Source organism: Pelophylax lessonae (assembly GCF_965119305.1).
Source record: "Pelophylax lessonae genome assembly, chromosome: 1".
Taxonomy (NCBI): domain Eukaryota; kingdom Metazoa; phylum Chordata; class Amphibia; order Anura; family Ranidae; genus Pelophylax; species Pelophylax lessonae.
Window position 1 is genome coordinate 806,916,278 of NC_138768.1, and position 17,418 is coordinate 806,933,695.

Sequence of the window (17,418 nt, forward strand, 5' to 3'; positions counted from 1 at the left end):
CTGTATGATGTCCGCAGTCTCTGACCATCTCCTGTATCACGTCTGCAGTCTCTGACCATCTCCTGTATCATGTCTGCAGTCTCTGACCATCTCCTGTATCATGTCTGCAGTCTCTGACCATCTCTTGTATCATGTCCGCAGTCTCTGACCATCTCTTGTATTATGTCCGCAGTCTCTGACCATCTCCTGTATCATGTCTGCAGTCTCTGACCATCTCTTATATCATGTCAGCAGTCTCTGACCATCTCCTATATCATGTCCGCAGTCTCTTACCATCTCCTATATCATGTCCGCAGTCTCTGACCATCTCCTGTATGATGTCAACAGTCTCTGACCATCTCCTGTATGATGACCGCAGTCTCTGACCATCTCCTGTATGATTTCCGCAGTCTCTGACCATCTCCTGTATGATGTCCGCAGTCTCTGACCATCTCCTGTATGATGTCCGCAGTCTCTGACCATCTCTTGTATCATGTCCGCAGTCTCTGACCATCTCCTGTATGATGTCTGCAGTCTCTGACCATCTCCTGTATCATGTCTGCAGTCTCTGACCATCTCTTATATCATGTCAGCAGTCTCTGACCATCTCCTATATCATGTCCGCAGTCTCTTACCATCTCCTATATCATGTCCGCAGTCTCTGACCATCTCCTGTATGATGTCAACAGTCTCTGACCATCTCCTGTATGATGACCGCAGTCTCTGACCATCTCCTGTATGATTTCCGCAGTCTCTGATCATCTCCTGTATGATGTCCGCAGTCTCTGACCATCTCCTGTATGATGTCCGCAGTCTCTGACCATCTCCTGTATCATGTCCGCAGTCTCTGACCATCTCCTGTATGATGTCTGCAGTCTCTGACCATCTCCTGTATCATGTCCGCAGTCTCTGACCATCTCTTATATCATGTCTGCAGTCTCTGACCATCTCCTGCATAATTTCCGCAGTCTCTGAAAGTCTCTTGTATCATGTCCACAGTCCCTGACAGTCTCTTGTATCATGTCTGCAGTCTCTTGTATCGTGTCGGCAGTCTCTGACCATCTCCTGTATCATGTCTGTAGTCTGACCATCTCTTGTATCATGTCTGTAGTCTGACCATCTCTTGTATCATGTCTGTAGTCTGACCATCTCTTGCATCATGTCTGCAGTCTCTGACCATCTCTTGCATCATGTCTGCAGTCTCTGACCATCTCTTGCATCATGTCTGTAGTCTCTGACCATCTCTTGCATCATGTCTGTAGTCTCTGACCATCTCCTGTATTATTTCCACAGTCTCTGACCATCTCCTTTATCATGTCTGCAGTCTCTGACCATCTCTTGTATGTGGGAGGAATTTTGCCCTTTCCTTACCCCTACACTGAGTTACACACCCCTGTCTCTGCACTCTTTTTGTTTTGTACTCCTGATTTTTTTTTTTTTATACATTACACACTCCTGGGCCCTGCGTTCTGTGCATTATGTACTCCTGGACCATGCTCTCTGTGTGTATCATGTACTCCTAAACCTGGCACTGGCTACAGCCCTCTGTGCGTTACATTCATCTAAATCTTGAACCCATTGCATTACACCCTGGACCACTGCAGCCTGCGCTATGTATCCTAAACCCGTCACTGGCTGCAGCACTCCCAAACCCCTGTGCTCTGCTTTACACACTCCCGCACTATATACATAATACTGTACATTATATACTTCTCACCAAAGTCTTCATTGTCTCAACAGTTGCTGGTTGCAATGCAGTCCCTGACTATTTTATTGAATTTATTCTTTAGGTAGGCTCAGACAAAGCAATCAAAGCATATTTTAGAGGAACAAGGAAGCCTGGTTTTCGTTTAAAAATAACCCTTAAGCCCCTCCCACAATTTACCACGACCTAGCGTGCCACAGGTCTTTTCACTCCTCCAGTGTCCCTCATTCTGAAGTTCAAAAGTTGGGAGGTATGATTAAGCGGTGACAGCAGGCTCTTTTCCTCGCTCAGTCCAACAGAGAACAGGTAGCGAGCTGCGGGCTGTCAGTTTATCTTCCCCACTTCCCCCCCTCTTTTCTCCTATCAGCAGTGCAGGAGAAGAGAGAGCGGCTCTCATCTGATTGCCGCCCAGCTTACTGCCCAGTCTGTTTCCCTTCCTATTGGCCACCGCGGAGGGCCAACCAGAAGAGACTAGGGGGGGCATCATGGGACATGTAGTCCCGGAAGATTGGCAGCCCCATTTGTTGTCCACAGGGAGAAGACCACAGCCCCCAGCATGCACTCTGCTAGGGGGAGAGATTGAGGACTGGGAACCTGGGAAAAAGCTGAGGGAATGAGTGCTACACCATAAAGAGAGGACTGTGCTTGGGGAAGTCAGAGAGAGCCACACTGCCCAGCACCACCAGAGAGAGGGCCACACTGCCCAGCACCACCAGAGAGAGGGCCATGCTGCTGCCCATCACCACCAGGGAGAGAAAAACTGTGTCACTGCCAGGGTACAGACGGCCTACACTACTGACCAAAGTCAGCCTGGTCAACCCAGAGGGAGCGAACGTCTAACCGGGGGGGATCACTGCTGCATTTTTGCTGGGTGTGGCAGGATGGCTAATAAGTCATTATCCGTTACTACTCCTAGGAACTGAGCCATTAGGAAGTGCCTAACCTGCTATCCTGTAGGTCTTACTGACCGTTGCAACCTGCTACAAAAAAACTCCCAGCGCTGAGCTGCTGCCCGGCCCGAATATAGGGGGGGGGGGGGTGACACCATGTTTTACCGCATCAGGTGACACCAACCCTAGTGACGCCACTGCATCTCCCCAAGGTAATACTTAAAATCTGGCCTGTTAGTGTGCCCTGAGGACTGGAGTTGAGAAACACTGGTATAAGTGACAGGAGAGCCCAACACCAGCTTCAGCGTGGAAAGAAGCACACGGCACCACCGTGAACAATCCAAGCAGCTTACCAGACGGTGTGTACCTTCTAGTTATAGAAAGGTCAGAAAAGGCTTTAATGCTAAAAGCTGCAAATCTCCTGATCACTCCAATGTAAAAAGGGATGGTAACTCCAATCTAACTATCATTAGCAAGAGCATCCACACATAAGCACCCAACCCACCATAATTGCATTAAATAGACACCAAAGACTAACCACCAAACTGTGCTGTACTGATTCCAGAGAGCACAGCGCCATCTTGTGGACAGGTCCTTCAGAGAAGGCTTTATTCCTAACCATGTGCGTTAGGATTAAAGAACATATTGTAAATTTCAGGCATGGTTTTCCTACACATAGGTTTTCCTGCACATATGTTTTCTTGCACATAGTGTGTCCAAACACTATGCACACCATTACAATAAAAATCCAGAGGGCATTTTGTACCTTGCATTTGACAAATACATCCCAAATTGGAGAGGGAGTTATATCTGGTGGGAGATCTCCATATAATAAATAGGAAAAGCCGCGCTAGTGAACCTAATAGGTGTAATGACCAATCTCAATAATGCTGATCTATTGAGGAACAGGTGTCAGATAAGCACCCAAGGCGAAAATCAATAACACGTATAAATTAAATTAAAACATAAACATTGCAAAGTAAACTTGTACATGAACAAAAATACAGCAAGAATAAAAATGGTACTAAGCCAGTAGTCAAAACCATATAAAGTTCATACAGTTTATGTGTGATCATAAAGTCCCAGAAATGAGTTCCAAGATCAGTGAAGTGAAGGAATCCAATAGGCTAATCACCTCAGTGCTGCACACAAGTGGCATGCATATCTTCTTACCAGATGAAAGGGTAAATGAGCATATAGTAGTGATTGCTCGCAGCGCCACTCAAGCAGGCTCTCAGCAGCAACAAGCCTCCAAGACACAGCCAAAAGGATGATGATACCGATATTAGCCACAGGGTGGAGCTCAATGCATCATATAAGACAAAAAGGGACTGGATAGTGTAATACCGTACAAGCTCCTTTATTCAATAAACATTAAAAACACACTTACATTGTGGAAGAAAAAGAATCGCATATATCAAGCCGGCCGGATCTCGTCATTTTTGAGACCTACTGGATATATGACCTTGGAACGTTCACCCCTTTTGGGATGAACATAAAATGGGACGTCAATTGTTTTATAAATAACTGCTAGGTGTTAGTGTTTTTTTGATACTGACTGTGTATGATTTGATTATACTTTTCCAATTTTTCCAGTTTTTCCTGTTCCACTATTCAATTTTTTACGATTTTCTTTATTATATGTATTTCTGCATATGTACGTATTTTGGAGTGCTAAATGTTATTTTCCCAACAATCCACAAGATGGCGCTGTGCCCTATTGAATCAGTACAGCATGGTTTGCCCATTTTAGTCTTTAGTGGCCGAGGTTATCTTAAAACATTTTTTTGGGTTCCTATGTCATAGAATGTTTTAAATTTATTTTATGGCTTTTAATTCAATAATATAGTGTAGCGCAACCTGTTCAATCTAAAAATCTAATAATGTGCAATAACTAGAAAACAAACATTTGCATATGACATAAGGTGCAATAGGGAAATATAGTGCACAATTTTGAAATCACACCTGTTCACCTGGTGGTGGATGAGCACTATATGGATGAAATATATCTGAAGACATTCTGGGTGTTTCTCCTACTTTGATCTATCTGGCTAAGGATTATTGGACTGTGTAGATTGCATTATATTGGACTATTAGGAATTTTTGAATGAACTGTGCGATTTATTAATTTTGCACTATATTGCACTAATGCACTTTATGTCATATGCAAATGTTTATTTCTTAGTTATTGTATGTGTAGCACTGTCCCCGTAGGGCCTGCTGTATGATGAATTCTCGGGCCTCCTCTGATTACCAGCACACAGTCACTTAGGGCACAGTTCACACATCCCTCCTTACTCCCGATGGCTCATCACACAATCAGCAATCCAGGGGTATTGGTTTTTAGTGTTTATTTTGAAACTTGGATGGGAGAAGGGAATAGTGGGATACTCCAACTGTAACTTTTCCCAATCGATAAGGACAATTCTCATTTGGTCTCACCAGGTTGCTTGTGGAAGCAGCTGTACTGCTTAATTCATACTGCCACATGTATGGAAAGGGTTAAGTCTCCTTACTCTTTCCTCTCCAGCAATAGACTTGGTGAATCTACATTATCTACGGGACACTCACTAGCATCCCCTTTACTGACAACTGTCCACTGACTTGTCTAGCTGCAGGGGTGGCCCCCCTCAGGTCAGGCCCTTGACACAGATCTGTACTCACTGTACTGCAGAATCAGATCCTCCAGTGTCTCCCCTTTCAGTCAGCTTCACCGGATCTCTCGGTTCAGTTCCTCACTAGCACTCTCCAGACCCTCGGCTACCTGAGGCCGCACGACACCTCTACAGAGGAGGAGGCAGCTGCCCCCTCCCTCTGGGACTCCACTATCCACCCAAAAGACCCAGAGCACATGTGCTGCTGGCATTTATACAGTATCCCAGCAAGCATTGAGGCACTTTCCCTCTGCCAAATCACCAGGGCTCTATCAAAAGTCTGTGCACTCATTTGTCAGGTTTTCTCCCACTCTCCAATATGCCTCCCCATTGGACCAGTGTGAAACACTCTGCAGACAGAACGAGTTGCACCTGAGCACAATGAGCAGACCTCACTAACAGATCCTGCTCTCCGGTAAGCAGAGAACAATATAGATTAACCTGCAGTCCTTCTGATAAGCAGACAGGACCAAAAACTATACTTTCTCTCTAGCACCTACCTAGGAGGGTGCTACATCCGTAATTCGATTTATAGATTTGCTAACAGGTTGGGCTACACTATATTATTAAATTAATAGTTATAAATAGCGGTGAGTGGAGCACTGTGTTTGAGCTAGCAACTTGACATATATTTACACATTTATTTTGGTATTTTCACATTATTTAAATACATTTTGGCTGATAGCGCTGATTTTCTTTATTTTGAGTTTATTTCAATGCTTGATTTTTTTTGCTCTTTCACCTTGATGTATTTAATTTTGAAAGTTTAAGTGCACTGGTTGTTGCCAATGCCTCTTCCCCATCCGGGATCTCAACCATGGGTTTTGCTTCCTGTTTTTTTGTAATATAATAGCGGTGACTGGAGCGCACTGGTTAGTGCCGGTGCCTCTACTGCTTCTGGGTTTTGGGACACATGTCTATTTCCGGAGCTTCTGCTATTTAGAGAGCGCTGCCGTCATACCACCACGCCTCTGATAATGTCAATTGCGACAAAGCGCATTGAAGAGACCTGTGACGTATGACATCAGCACGCTAGACACTGCGGTCATCTTTTGGGTTTGAAACAAGCGGTTTGTACTTCTATTACATTTGAGTTTATTAGCTCAATAAATTCTTACCTGTTTTTAAATGTATTACAGTATGGGAGTTTTTTTTTTTTTCATGCTTCCATGACACTGAGTTGGGTGCTTATGTGTGGATTCTCTTGCTAACAAATTGATAAATGAAGCATTTGGTTATCTGGTTGGAGTTACCATCCATTTTTACATTGGAGTGATCAGGAGATTTGCAGCTTTCTTTATTATAGCCTATTTTGATCTTTCTATAACTAGAAGGTCCACACCGTCGGCGTCTGGTAAGCTGCTTGAAATGTTCATGGTGGTGCCGAGTGTTTCTTTCCACACTGAAGCTGGTGTTGGGCCAACCTGTTACTCTTACCATCCAAATGGACTTCATTGTTTAAGCCCTATTCTATGTATATATATATATATATATATATATATATATATATATATATATATATATATATATATATATATATATACAGTATGGACTTTGTAGACTGAGGGCTGCTTGTACACTTATATTAACTCGTAATTCAGGATCAAATTAACTTTTTGATGGCTGCTGGTCATTATTAATTTTTATTAAAAAAAACTTTTCTAAGTATTTTTATTAGTTTTATATTTTAGTCCAAGTGCTGTATTTATTTCTTTATGTATACTGTATATGTAAGTGTGCATGCCTATGTGGCTGGTATAAAGAAAACGTCACTTATATGTAAAAAAAGGTAATAGGACTAGTACAGTGGATTTTTGTTTATGAAAAAATGCTGTTGAAGGGAAACTGTAAACTTTTTTTTTTGGTTTTCAGTTGAACGCTATCAGTTCAAACTGAAATCACCTTTTAGTAACGGTGAGTAGCACTGGTGGTATGGGTCCAATAATTTAGGGAAAAACTGCTCTAAAGTGAACCAGTCATGTACTCAATGACTGACGTTACTGGTATAGTGAAGACATTTAAAGAACATCTAAACCCAATTCTATCCATGTTACCTCAAGAATAAAAATGTAATGTTTTACAGTTTACCAGTCCTGGCTGCATTTGATTTCAGTGCTGCTTCTAATTGCGAGGTAACGGCATAATTTCAGCCTACAGCAGGAAGTGTTCTTATTGACAGGATCTCCAGGTAAGAGCCCCTGCAAGAGATTCACAAAAAACTCATTTGCTTAAGAAAACTGTATACAGTGAGGCATGACACCAAACATTCTAAAAAGCAGATTTGGGGTTGAAGTACATTTTAAGCAGTAAAGTTCTAAACCAGGTATTGATCCAGAATAAAACAAAAAATCCACTTAGAAAATGTGGTTCAGTTTAATCCAACAGAATTAAAAAATACTTAAAGGCAATCAGTTACCTTTGCAGATATTATTAGCAAGGTAAATGTTGGGGTTTTAAAAACGCATTTAACTCTTTTTAAAGCCTAGCTCCAGGTTTGATTTGAACTAAAAGAAGTATGGGAATAGCAAAAAAAAAAAAAAAAAAAGCATACTTATCTATATGCACCTATCCCAGCTGCAGCTGTACCCCACCAGCTCTACCACGAGAACTGAACGATCAAATAGCACTGGTCACTTGGTTCTCCCTCTCTGCTCTGAGCAGACAGTGGTGACTTCATCGGCTGTAGTATAAATGGTTATGGTTGATTATTGATTATGTGTAGGCAGTAAGTTAGAGGTTAATTAAATCTAAACTGTAAGTTGTTCTTGCAAGATATAAGTTCTCCCACAGCTCTATGGAAAACATCTCACATAACTAATAATGAAGAGACTTAGTATGTGGAAAAAACCTTGCATTGCTAACAGTGCTGAGATTGTTGCAATGGGAAGACTGGTACTGTAAGACATAATGGAAGTTTCATTATTAAGATATAAAACAAGTCATAAAAAGTCACGGTCATCTATAAAAAGTTATGATCATATATCATAGGTCAAAGGACAAGTTACCAACATTTATGAAATGATATGAAGGGGATGCTCTCTTGAACATGTTTGGGCATCTGGCCAGCGTCCAGTTTGCGCTACAGAGTCACCCCACTCCTGGTAACCATGCCAACACTGTTAATACATAGAAATGCAGTTGCTCTCTTCAAGGCGCATCACGCCTTGTTCCCAGTCAAGAACTCCTGTTGCCGTGGACTCAGGGGTTCCCAAGTGTTGGAACGAACATTGTTTGCAACTTTTTTGGTGATGTATTGTTCTTTACTTCGTGTTTTTCCTTAATCATCTGTAATATTGCTTTATTGATTATATGTAACACTGCCTAATTGATTGTGTGTTTATAAGGTTAACTGCTAACCCTAGGAAAATAAAATGAATTTGAAAGTGCTCAGGGGATGAAGCGCAGAAGAGGGAGACCCATCACCTTCACCCAATCACATGACTTTTTACCAAAACATATTGACCCTCCCAAAGCAATAGTCAAATATCGCAGTTAGATAATTAAAGGATCTTCCTGTGTAGATGGTCCTCCTGCTTCTTCCCACAACAGCACAGCCTCAAAACCACTATCCGATCCAATTTAGAAATCAGCAAAGCTCATCAGATAATCAAAATGTAAAGAGAAAACATCCCATAGTGCAGTAAATTTGCAACACCATTTATTGGTAAAAGAAATTTTCTAACATAAGAAGAGATAAAAAACTGTATGTCAAAATGTACCATCGATGTTTCCAACCTGGCGACGCCATTGTTGATAAAATCGGGTGGAGTCGCGGCTTGTGACGTCATCATGCACCAGGACGCAGCGACCATTTTGTTGGTTGGAAACATTGACGGTACATTTTGGCATTTTGCGTTGTTTATCTCTGCTTTTGTGAGTGAGTTTTTTTTTTTTTTAAATCAATTTAGCACTGCCTTCCCCTAGGTTACCCTTAGCAACTGACAGAGGATAAACAGCAATAAAAGTTCTTGGTTCAGTCAATAATCAATCCAGGGGATGTTGGTTTTGTGTTTTTATTGAGAACTTAGATAGGAGAAGGGATGAGTGGGATACTCCAACTACCGTGTTTCCCCGGAAATATTACATTATTTTCAGGGGATGTCTTATTCTGCCCCCTCTGATCCTCCTGTGTCATTTTGATTGCCCCCTTTGATCCTCCTGTTTCATTTTGATTGCCCCCTCTGATCCTCCTGTGTCATTTTGATTTACACCTCTGATCCTCCTGTGTCATTTTATGGTAAGTGATCCCCAACACCTGTGCCAGTCACCCCCCCATACCTTAATCAGACATTTCCTACCTCAGTCACCAGTGCTCAGTGCCCGGAGCGAGCAGCAGGCGGCAGTGCGGGCTCTCTGATTTTCCTGTCTGCTCTGGCTGTGCTGCGGCCTACAGTGAGCTGCGCGGCAGGGCCCACCGCTACGGTCCAGAGTTACGGTACTGGTAAGCTTTCGGGGGGCCTTATTATCGAGGATGTCTTATTTTCGGGGGGGGGGTGCCTTATATTTCAGCGAGAGGCAAAACTATTAGTAGATCTTATTTTCGGGGGATGTCTTACTTTCGGGGAAACACGGTATTAACTATTCACAATCCTGAGGACAACTGACTGTAGAAGGCCACTGCTTCACCCTGCCACTGAAGTGAAGATGCTTTAAGTGTTCCTGCTTGAATAACCTCTTCACAGTTCTAAACGTTGCACCCCCTTTACTCTCACTGCCTGTGTGCTGACACCCATCCACCATTGCCTCCAAACTCCACCAGTCAGCCTCCACTGGATCTCTGGGTTCATCCACACTTTCTGGTACACCAGGCCGACTGCCTGTGGCCACCTTCCACAGCTTCAGAAGAGGAGACAGCTGTCACCCTCCTTCTGGGACTTGGCTTCCCGCCCAAAGACCCCCTGCCTCATGTGTCCTTGGCTTTTATAGCCTATCCTAGGATGCACCACTTGTCTGTGCCAACCCACTGAGACAGCTACAAAAGTCTGTGTGTCATTGGCTGGGTTTCCTCCACTGTCCAACAGGCTCCCCTATTGGACACAGTGGGGACACTCCCTCAGCCCAGATGAATCACATATGGACACATGCAACAGGCCTAACTAGAAATCCTGCTACCTGATAAGCAGAAAGAGCAACTAGGTTTTTTCCTACTACTTTCTTGTCAAGCAGAAAAAGTCAAAATATGTCTGCTATCTAGCACCTGACTAGGGGGGTGCTACATCAATAAATGGTTTTATGGATTTTCTGCACTATGGGATATTTTCTCTTTAAATTTTGATTATCTAATGAGCTTGGCTGATTTCTAAATTGGATTGGATTGTGATTTTGAGGAAGTGCTGATGTGGGAAGAAGCAGGAGGACCGTCTACAGTATACAGGAAGATACTTTGATTATCTAACTGCGCTGTTTGACAATTCCTTTCGGTGGGTCAATATGTTTTGGTGAAAGGCAGTGTGATTGTGTGAAGGTGATGGGTCTCCCTCCTCTGTGCTTCATTCCCTGAGCACTTTCAAATCAATTTTCATAAGGACTTTCTTTGACAAACTTTTTCCTCTTTTCTACACTTCATATTAATGTTTTGGTCGGAAACTGTATGATATGAAAGGTTTTTATATTTGAGACCTTAGTAATGTCTTTGTAGCCCTGCACTGTGTATGTTTTATTTGTGTTATGTTGTTTCCCTACAATATTGTTCTACAAGCTTTTGTACCTATTTTTCAATATCCCAGCCCGATTCCATTTTAATTGTTAAAGAGGATCTACAGTCTTTAAAAAAAAAGAAAAAGAAAAAAAGAGTCAGCAGCTATGAATGTTGTAATAAACAGACCCTGACCAGCCCAGGGATCCAGCACCGTCTTTACACCACTCGGTTCTTCCCCTGTCTTCGGATTCCCTGTGAAGCCTTCTTGGTTGTGGGAAGCTGGCTCTGACTACCTGGTGTTTTACAGCTGGCTTGCTATTATGTATGCACCAGATGGCGCTGCACCGACAGATTGGTCCCGCAACCTCCTGCGACAAGTGCCATGTCCCAGGAGGTTGTTGGCAGGAGTAGGGGGGAGGGGGGTGGCGAACTTCCATAGTTTGCACCTAGGCAAGTAAGTACCTGTCAGAAATTAAAAAAAAACCTTTCAAGGATGTCAGAGGAGGGAGAGAACAGGCACATTAGCTGTACTTTCACTTCTAAGAGAAAGTCATTACATGCACTGAGAATTTTTATACTAAATTTTAGCATAGCCAGCTTTATAGGCTTTTGTAATTTCACCATTGATTCAGTTTACTGTGAACCACTTTGATTTAGCTTCACGGCAAATTCATATTTGTACATTCAACAACCCATAAACGTCAAGCAAACCCATGATGAGCATAACAGAAACATGCAAATGCCATGAGAAGTATACTAACAGCTGTACATAATGAAGTGACAAATGTTCCGTCCCCCAGGCTCACTGTTGACATTTTTGGGCTGGTAATAATATAAGGTTTATGTCTCATGGAAGATGTAACAGAGCTTTCTGATTATGAGTGGATTTCTGGGCACAGTGATTCAGCTGAGTTGCCTAAAACAGGTAGTGAAACATCTGAAATGTCTTATGAAGGAAAGTCGATTGAAAAGGTCAGTAGAGCAGTTTTGTGTACATAACCGAGGGCAGTATGATATCTTGTAATAGTAGCACATACATTGACTAACTGTTACTGGAACATAAGAGACCTTCCAGCTTATAAACTGTATTGCATAACGTGTCCTTCTTGTTATTATTGCAATTTATAACTGAAATAGAAGTGGGGGAGTTAGGAAATACATTGTAAATGAAGAAATTGTAAAACCTATGCTGTAAATGTGTATTGCCCTCTATGCTGTACAGTGCTGGGTGTGCTGTGGGAAAAAGGCAGTGAATCTATTTTTATGTAATCATATTTGTCATGCCTATTTTATAGTGGTAAGCTTGACTAAAGACACAGATCCATCCAGTTTTGGTCTAATGCCACTGGACGTTCAGGCGTTCAGGCAGAAGGCACAGGTGCACCATATAACCCTGCTTCCAGCAGCCTGTAAAACCCTACGAGAGACTGAAACCTGCTGCTAATGGATGATGAAATGAGTGGGACCAATTTTTGGGTCCCATTCACACTGTCCACACACTAAACCAGAGTAGTTTATTGGGCAGGCAGTTGTCCTTTTAGGTTGATCCACTTTTACCGCACCACTCGGTTCCCCTTTTTTTGTCTTTTTTATTTGGGCAACTTTATTTGAAGTGTACAAAGTGACACTTCATTCATGTCACAGAATAGCACCACAGTGCCCCGAGCTGCTGTGCGGGGACATGTATTGCCTTCCTGTGAGCTGCGGTAAAATGAAGCATGTCAGCATTTAAAAGAGAAGTATGGGATTTGGAGTTATGGAGATTCATACTTACCTAGGTGGATGGAGCATGTCCCTCGGTGCCTCTAACACTGAGAACCGAGCAATCTAACACTGCACATCTCTTGGCTCTCACAGCTCCCCAAGCAGAGAGCTGAGGACTGTCAGTCACTGGCTCTCTGCCCCCCCCCCCCCCGCGCTCACTGGAATGCTGGGCTGTGGCCAGGGCGGAAGTGGGCGGCTCAAGTATGTGGGTGGATCCTGACTACATTGTCACAATCTACCGGAGCCTGGACTGGCTGTGTCTCCATTGTCCGCACCTGTGAGAACTGGGCATTTGTTTTTATGTACCCCAGTGGCAACTTCCAGGGCAGAAAAATGCCACTAGTGTATACGAGCACCTAGGGCAATGTGCACCCAGGGATGAAAGACCAGAATGCAGATGTAGCTGGATACTATGCTGGCCAGAAGAGGAGCACTGACTCTGTGTGTGCACAGTGGGCTGTGTGTTTCCCACCGGTTGTGCTGCTGGAGCGGGGAGGTACAGCTGTGGGCAGTGTGTGAAGCCTGCCACTCCTCTCCCCCTCTTGCCTGAAGCTGTAAGCGATGACATTCACAGGGGAGAGACTTGATGATATAGCCACACAGAGGACACATGAATATGTATCCTCTAAAGAAGAGCTGCACAGTACAGTGGCTGGAGCTTAGACTTTAAAACACGGCAAGAGGAGGAGCACATTCACTGGAAGTCTGGTGAGAGTCTAAACGCTGGGACTGAGCCCTGTGGGGACCTGACCAAGAGGACTGAGCCACTGGGGCATGCTGATGGGATCTGTTAAGTATCAGGAGTGGTGAGCAGAACAACTGTGTTTAACTCCTCACCGCACACAGTTAGTACTAACAGAGACTGCTTCTTACCTAGCAGCCCATCAGCTAGTTCTTTATGTACAGTTTTAAAGGGACAGCTTCATGTACTCCACCTTACAGATGGACCCCAATGACAGTGGCACCAGGTACCCCTTGTCAGGAACACGTACACCCACTACTAAAGGGCTGTATGCATAGAGTTATCCTGAGGACATTTTTGGGGGGGTTAAAAAAAGCAAGGTTATTCTCCGCACAACCAACCATGTGTAAAAATCTAAACAAAATAATTTAAACAGTGCGTGTTGCAGCTAGAACACTGACATGTGTTCCAACATCAACCAAAATTAGTATCTATCAACAAGTGCAGCACAATGTGAATGAATAAAATTTATATCTGAAATAACTCAGTCTTTGTGCATATTCATAAACATTATATATATATATATATATATATATATATATATATATATATATATATATATATATAAATAACACAGATGCTGATTTAATTGGAAAAGGGCAAGACCACAGCTTTACTGAAATTTCTAAATATATAAAAAAAAAACAGTGCCAGTCACAATTATACTGTGAGCACACGTAAACAATAATCTGACATAGAGGCCTGACCTTACCATCAGTGCCAGACAGGCACTAGACTGACCCAAAATTCAAGTTGAGGGAATAACCTATTAACCGCTTGCCGACCGCCGCAAGTAGATTTACTGCGGCGGTCAGCCCCTGCCAGGCAGAGTGACGTTAATTAACGTCACTAGCCTGGGAGGGTCTGGGGAGCGAGCGCGCGCCCGCGGAGGCGCGCTCCCGCTCCCGCGCGGTCACGGACCCCCCCGCGCGTGTGACCAGCGGACCTGATGTCCGCCGGTCACTCGGCGATTGTCAGGGGAGAGGGAGAATGTCAGGCAGCTTGTGTAAACAAGCTGCCTGTCATTCTCCTCGGTGTAAAGACACTGATCACACGGATCTACTATGTAGATCCATTGATCAGTGTCCTTACAGCTCAAGCCACAGCCAGTCACAGTAGAAAGCACGCCCCTAGGGACACACACAGCCCCTCCCTCCCAAATAAAGTTAACCCCTTCACTACCAGTGTATTTTTACAGTAACAGTGCATATGTATAGCACTGATTACTGTAGAAATGTCACTGGTAACCCCAAAAGTGTCAAAAATGTCAGTCAAGGGTCCGATCTGTCCGCCACAATGTCGCAGTACCGCAAAAAAATCGCAGATCGCCGCCATTACGCGTTAAAAAAAAAAACAACAAAAATGACAAAAATCTTTCCCTTTGTTAGTAAACGCGATAACTTTTGCGCAAACCAATAAAAATACGCTTTTTGCGATTTTTTTTTACCAAACATAGGTAGGATAAAACAAATTGGCCGAAAATGTTAAAAAATTTTGATTTTTACATTTTTTTTGGGGGGAATTTCATATAAAAAAAATGTGAAAAATATTGCTATTTTTGCAAAATTGTCGCTCTTTTTTTGTTTATAGCGCGTGATCAAAAAATCGCACAGGTGATCAAATACCACCAAAAGAAAGCTCTGTTTGTGGGAAAAAAAGGACGTCAAATTTGTTTAGGTACAGCGTCGCACGACCGCGCAATTGTCCGTTAAAGTCACGCAGTGCCGAATCGCAAAATACCCCCTGGTCTTTTAGCAGGAAAATCCTCCAGGGCTTAAGTGGTTAAAGCAATGTTAATTGCTGGCAGGGTCCAACCACCACACGCAAGTCAATGATGCACTGATGGTGACGGGTGCCCCAACGCAGCCAGCACTGACTCGACACCAGATTAAATGCCAAGGTGAAAGATATCAAAGCCAATGTCGTTCAAATGAACTTTGTTAGGTCTCAATAAAATACAGTTACCACCATCCAAGTTTCTGTGATGAATCACTATACCCCGATTCTGCACACAAAATTGTGAAAACCTGGACACACACCATTCGTCTACAACATTCCATGAACCTGATATACAGTATGATGAGCTCATACCAAACAAGGTATAACATTGGACCAAGTGATAATCAAGTTGCAAATAGCACAACAGTGAGCAATGTTAAAGCAGAACTTCACCCTCTCAGTCAACACTGACTATTTTTATTCCTTATGCTGCTAGCATTGGTAATAAGACAGGAAAGTATATCATTTTTTTTTGTTATAAACTATTTTTTACATTTCTTTAGTTACTTCCTGGTTTCCATGCTTTGGAAAATGATGTCATATATCCCAGGATTCTTCAGGAGGGGAGGAGATGTTTTCTTAGCTAAGCACACCTTACTGCATGCATGCCTAAACTAAAGGCAGATGGATTCAGGGAAGTAAATGCTAAATGCCAAATCTTCTGCCCTTACTCAAGGTGGCCATGACCAGAAATACTAAGGGGTGTTTTTCAATGTGATTTCTCAGCAAAATATAGTATGGAAACATGGATGAATGGGTGAATTTGCATTGAGTATTAAAAATGAATTAACCGCTTCCGGACCACCCGCCGCAGATATACTGCAGCAGGCAGCCCCTCCTGCGCAAACCGACATGGCTACGTCGGTTTGCGCGCCTGCAGCTAGGGGCGAGGCACGCTGCCGGCAGCATGCTCCCGTCCCTACTCAGCATTCCGATGCATGGGGCAGGCAGTTCCGATTGCCGCCTGCCACGCGTGATCGATCCGCGCTGAGAGAGAAGAACGGTCAGTTGCTTTAAACACAGCTGACCGTTCTTCTCTCTGGAATGATTAAAGAGCACCTGTGATCCTTCTATATAGGATCACAGGTCTCTGTGATCATTTCACAAGCCCTGCCCCCATAAAGTTAGAACAACTCCCCTAGGCTCACATTTAACACCTTGATCACCCACAGTGTTAACCCCTTCCCTGTCAGTGTCATTATTACAGTAACAGTGCATATTTTTTGCACTAATTACTGTAGTAATGTCACTGGTCCCCCCAAAAGTATAAAAAATATCAGTTGGGGTCCAATCTGTCCGCCGCAATGTCGCAGTCCTGCTAAAAATAGCAGATCGCTGTCATTAGTAGTAAACAAAAAAAAAAAAACAGGGCAAATAGGGGACAATCCTCTTACTTTGCAGGACCTATCACTGTATTTGTTTATTTTTGTGATAACCACAGTAGGATGCTGTCAAAGGAGACTGGTAGAAGCATGTCCTTTAGTCTGATGTCAACAGCTGTACGTTTGTCATTAGCAACAAGTTCACCAATCTAAAGTTGCCAAAAAAATCCAAGTAAAACGTAACTCTTGCACCCATGTGTTCTGAGATCGGAAGGCCTGAACTGGGTTTAGCAGGGGACGGAAATGAGGGTCCACAAAATTTCGAGGCACGGAGGACCTGCTGGAGCAACAGAGCAGTAGAATTTGAACTTCAAATGAGAAATAGTGCCAACAATAACATTGGATACATCGTTAACTTAAATTAGCTTTTCGAATCCAAGCATCCTAGCACCAAAAATGCAACCCAGAAATCTCAGGTGGGGAGTGTGCGGAGAGATGATTAATCACTTGTACAACGCTCATATTATTAGTCCCAAAAACACACACCTATTACTCATTTTTTACCCCATAGTTTCCCTGTCACAGTGATAGGAAAAAAATCCAGCAACGTCAGGTTATATAGCATGTTGTCACATACTTGGTCCTGAAGTTGAAATGCTGAGAGGGCTCTCCTTGTGGCTAGGTGCTCGGTGTCCCTGAAGGTGAAAACGGGAACACGAAGCCCAGAGAAGCAGGGATTTCCGGCTGTGCCACGGATTAGAGATGCAGGTGTGGAGATCTCTCCATAGGTGGATACCAGATGAGGTGAGTAGTAGAACTCAGTGTAGCTGATGATTGTGCAGACTGTACACAGCAGGAAACAGGTTGTAGTGGAAGGTGCAGTAAGCTGGATATGGCAAATAGGTATTGCATGCTGGAGCAAGAGGTAAGTACTGCAGATGGGTA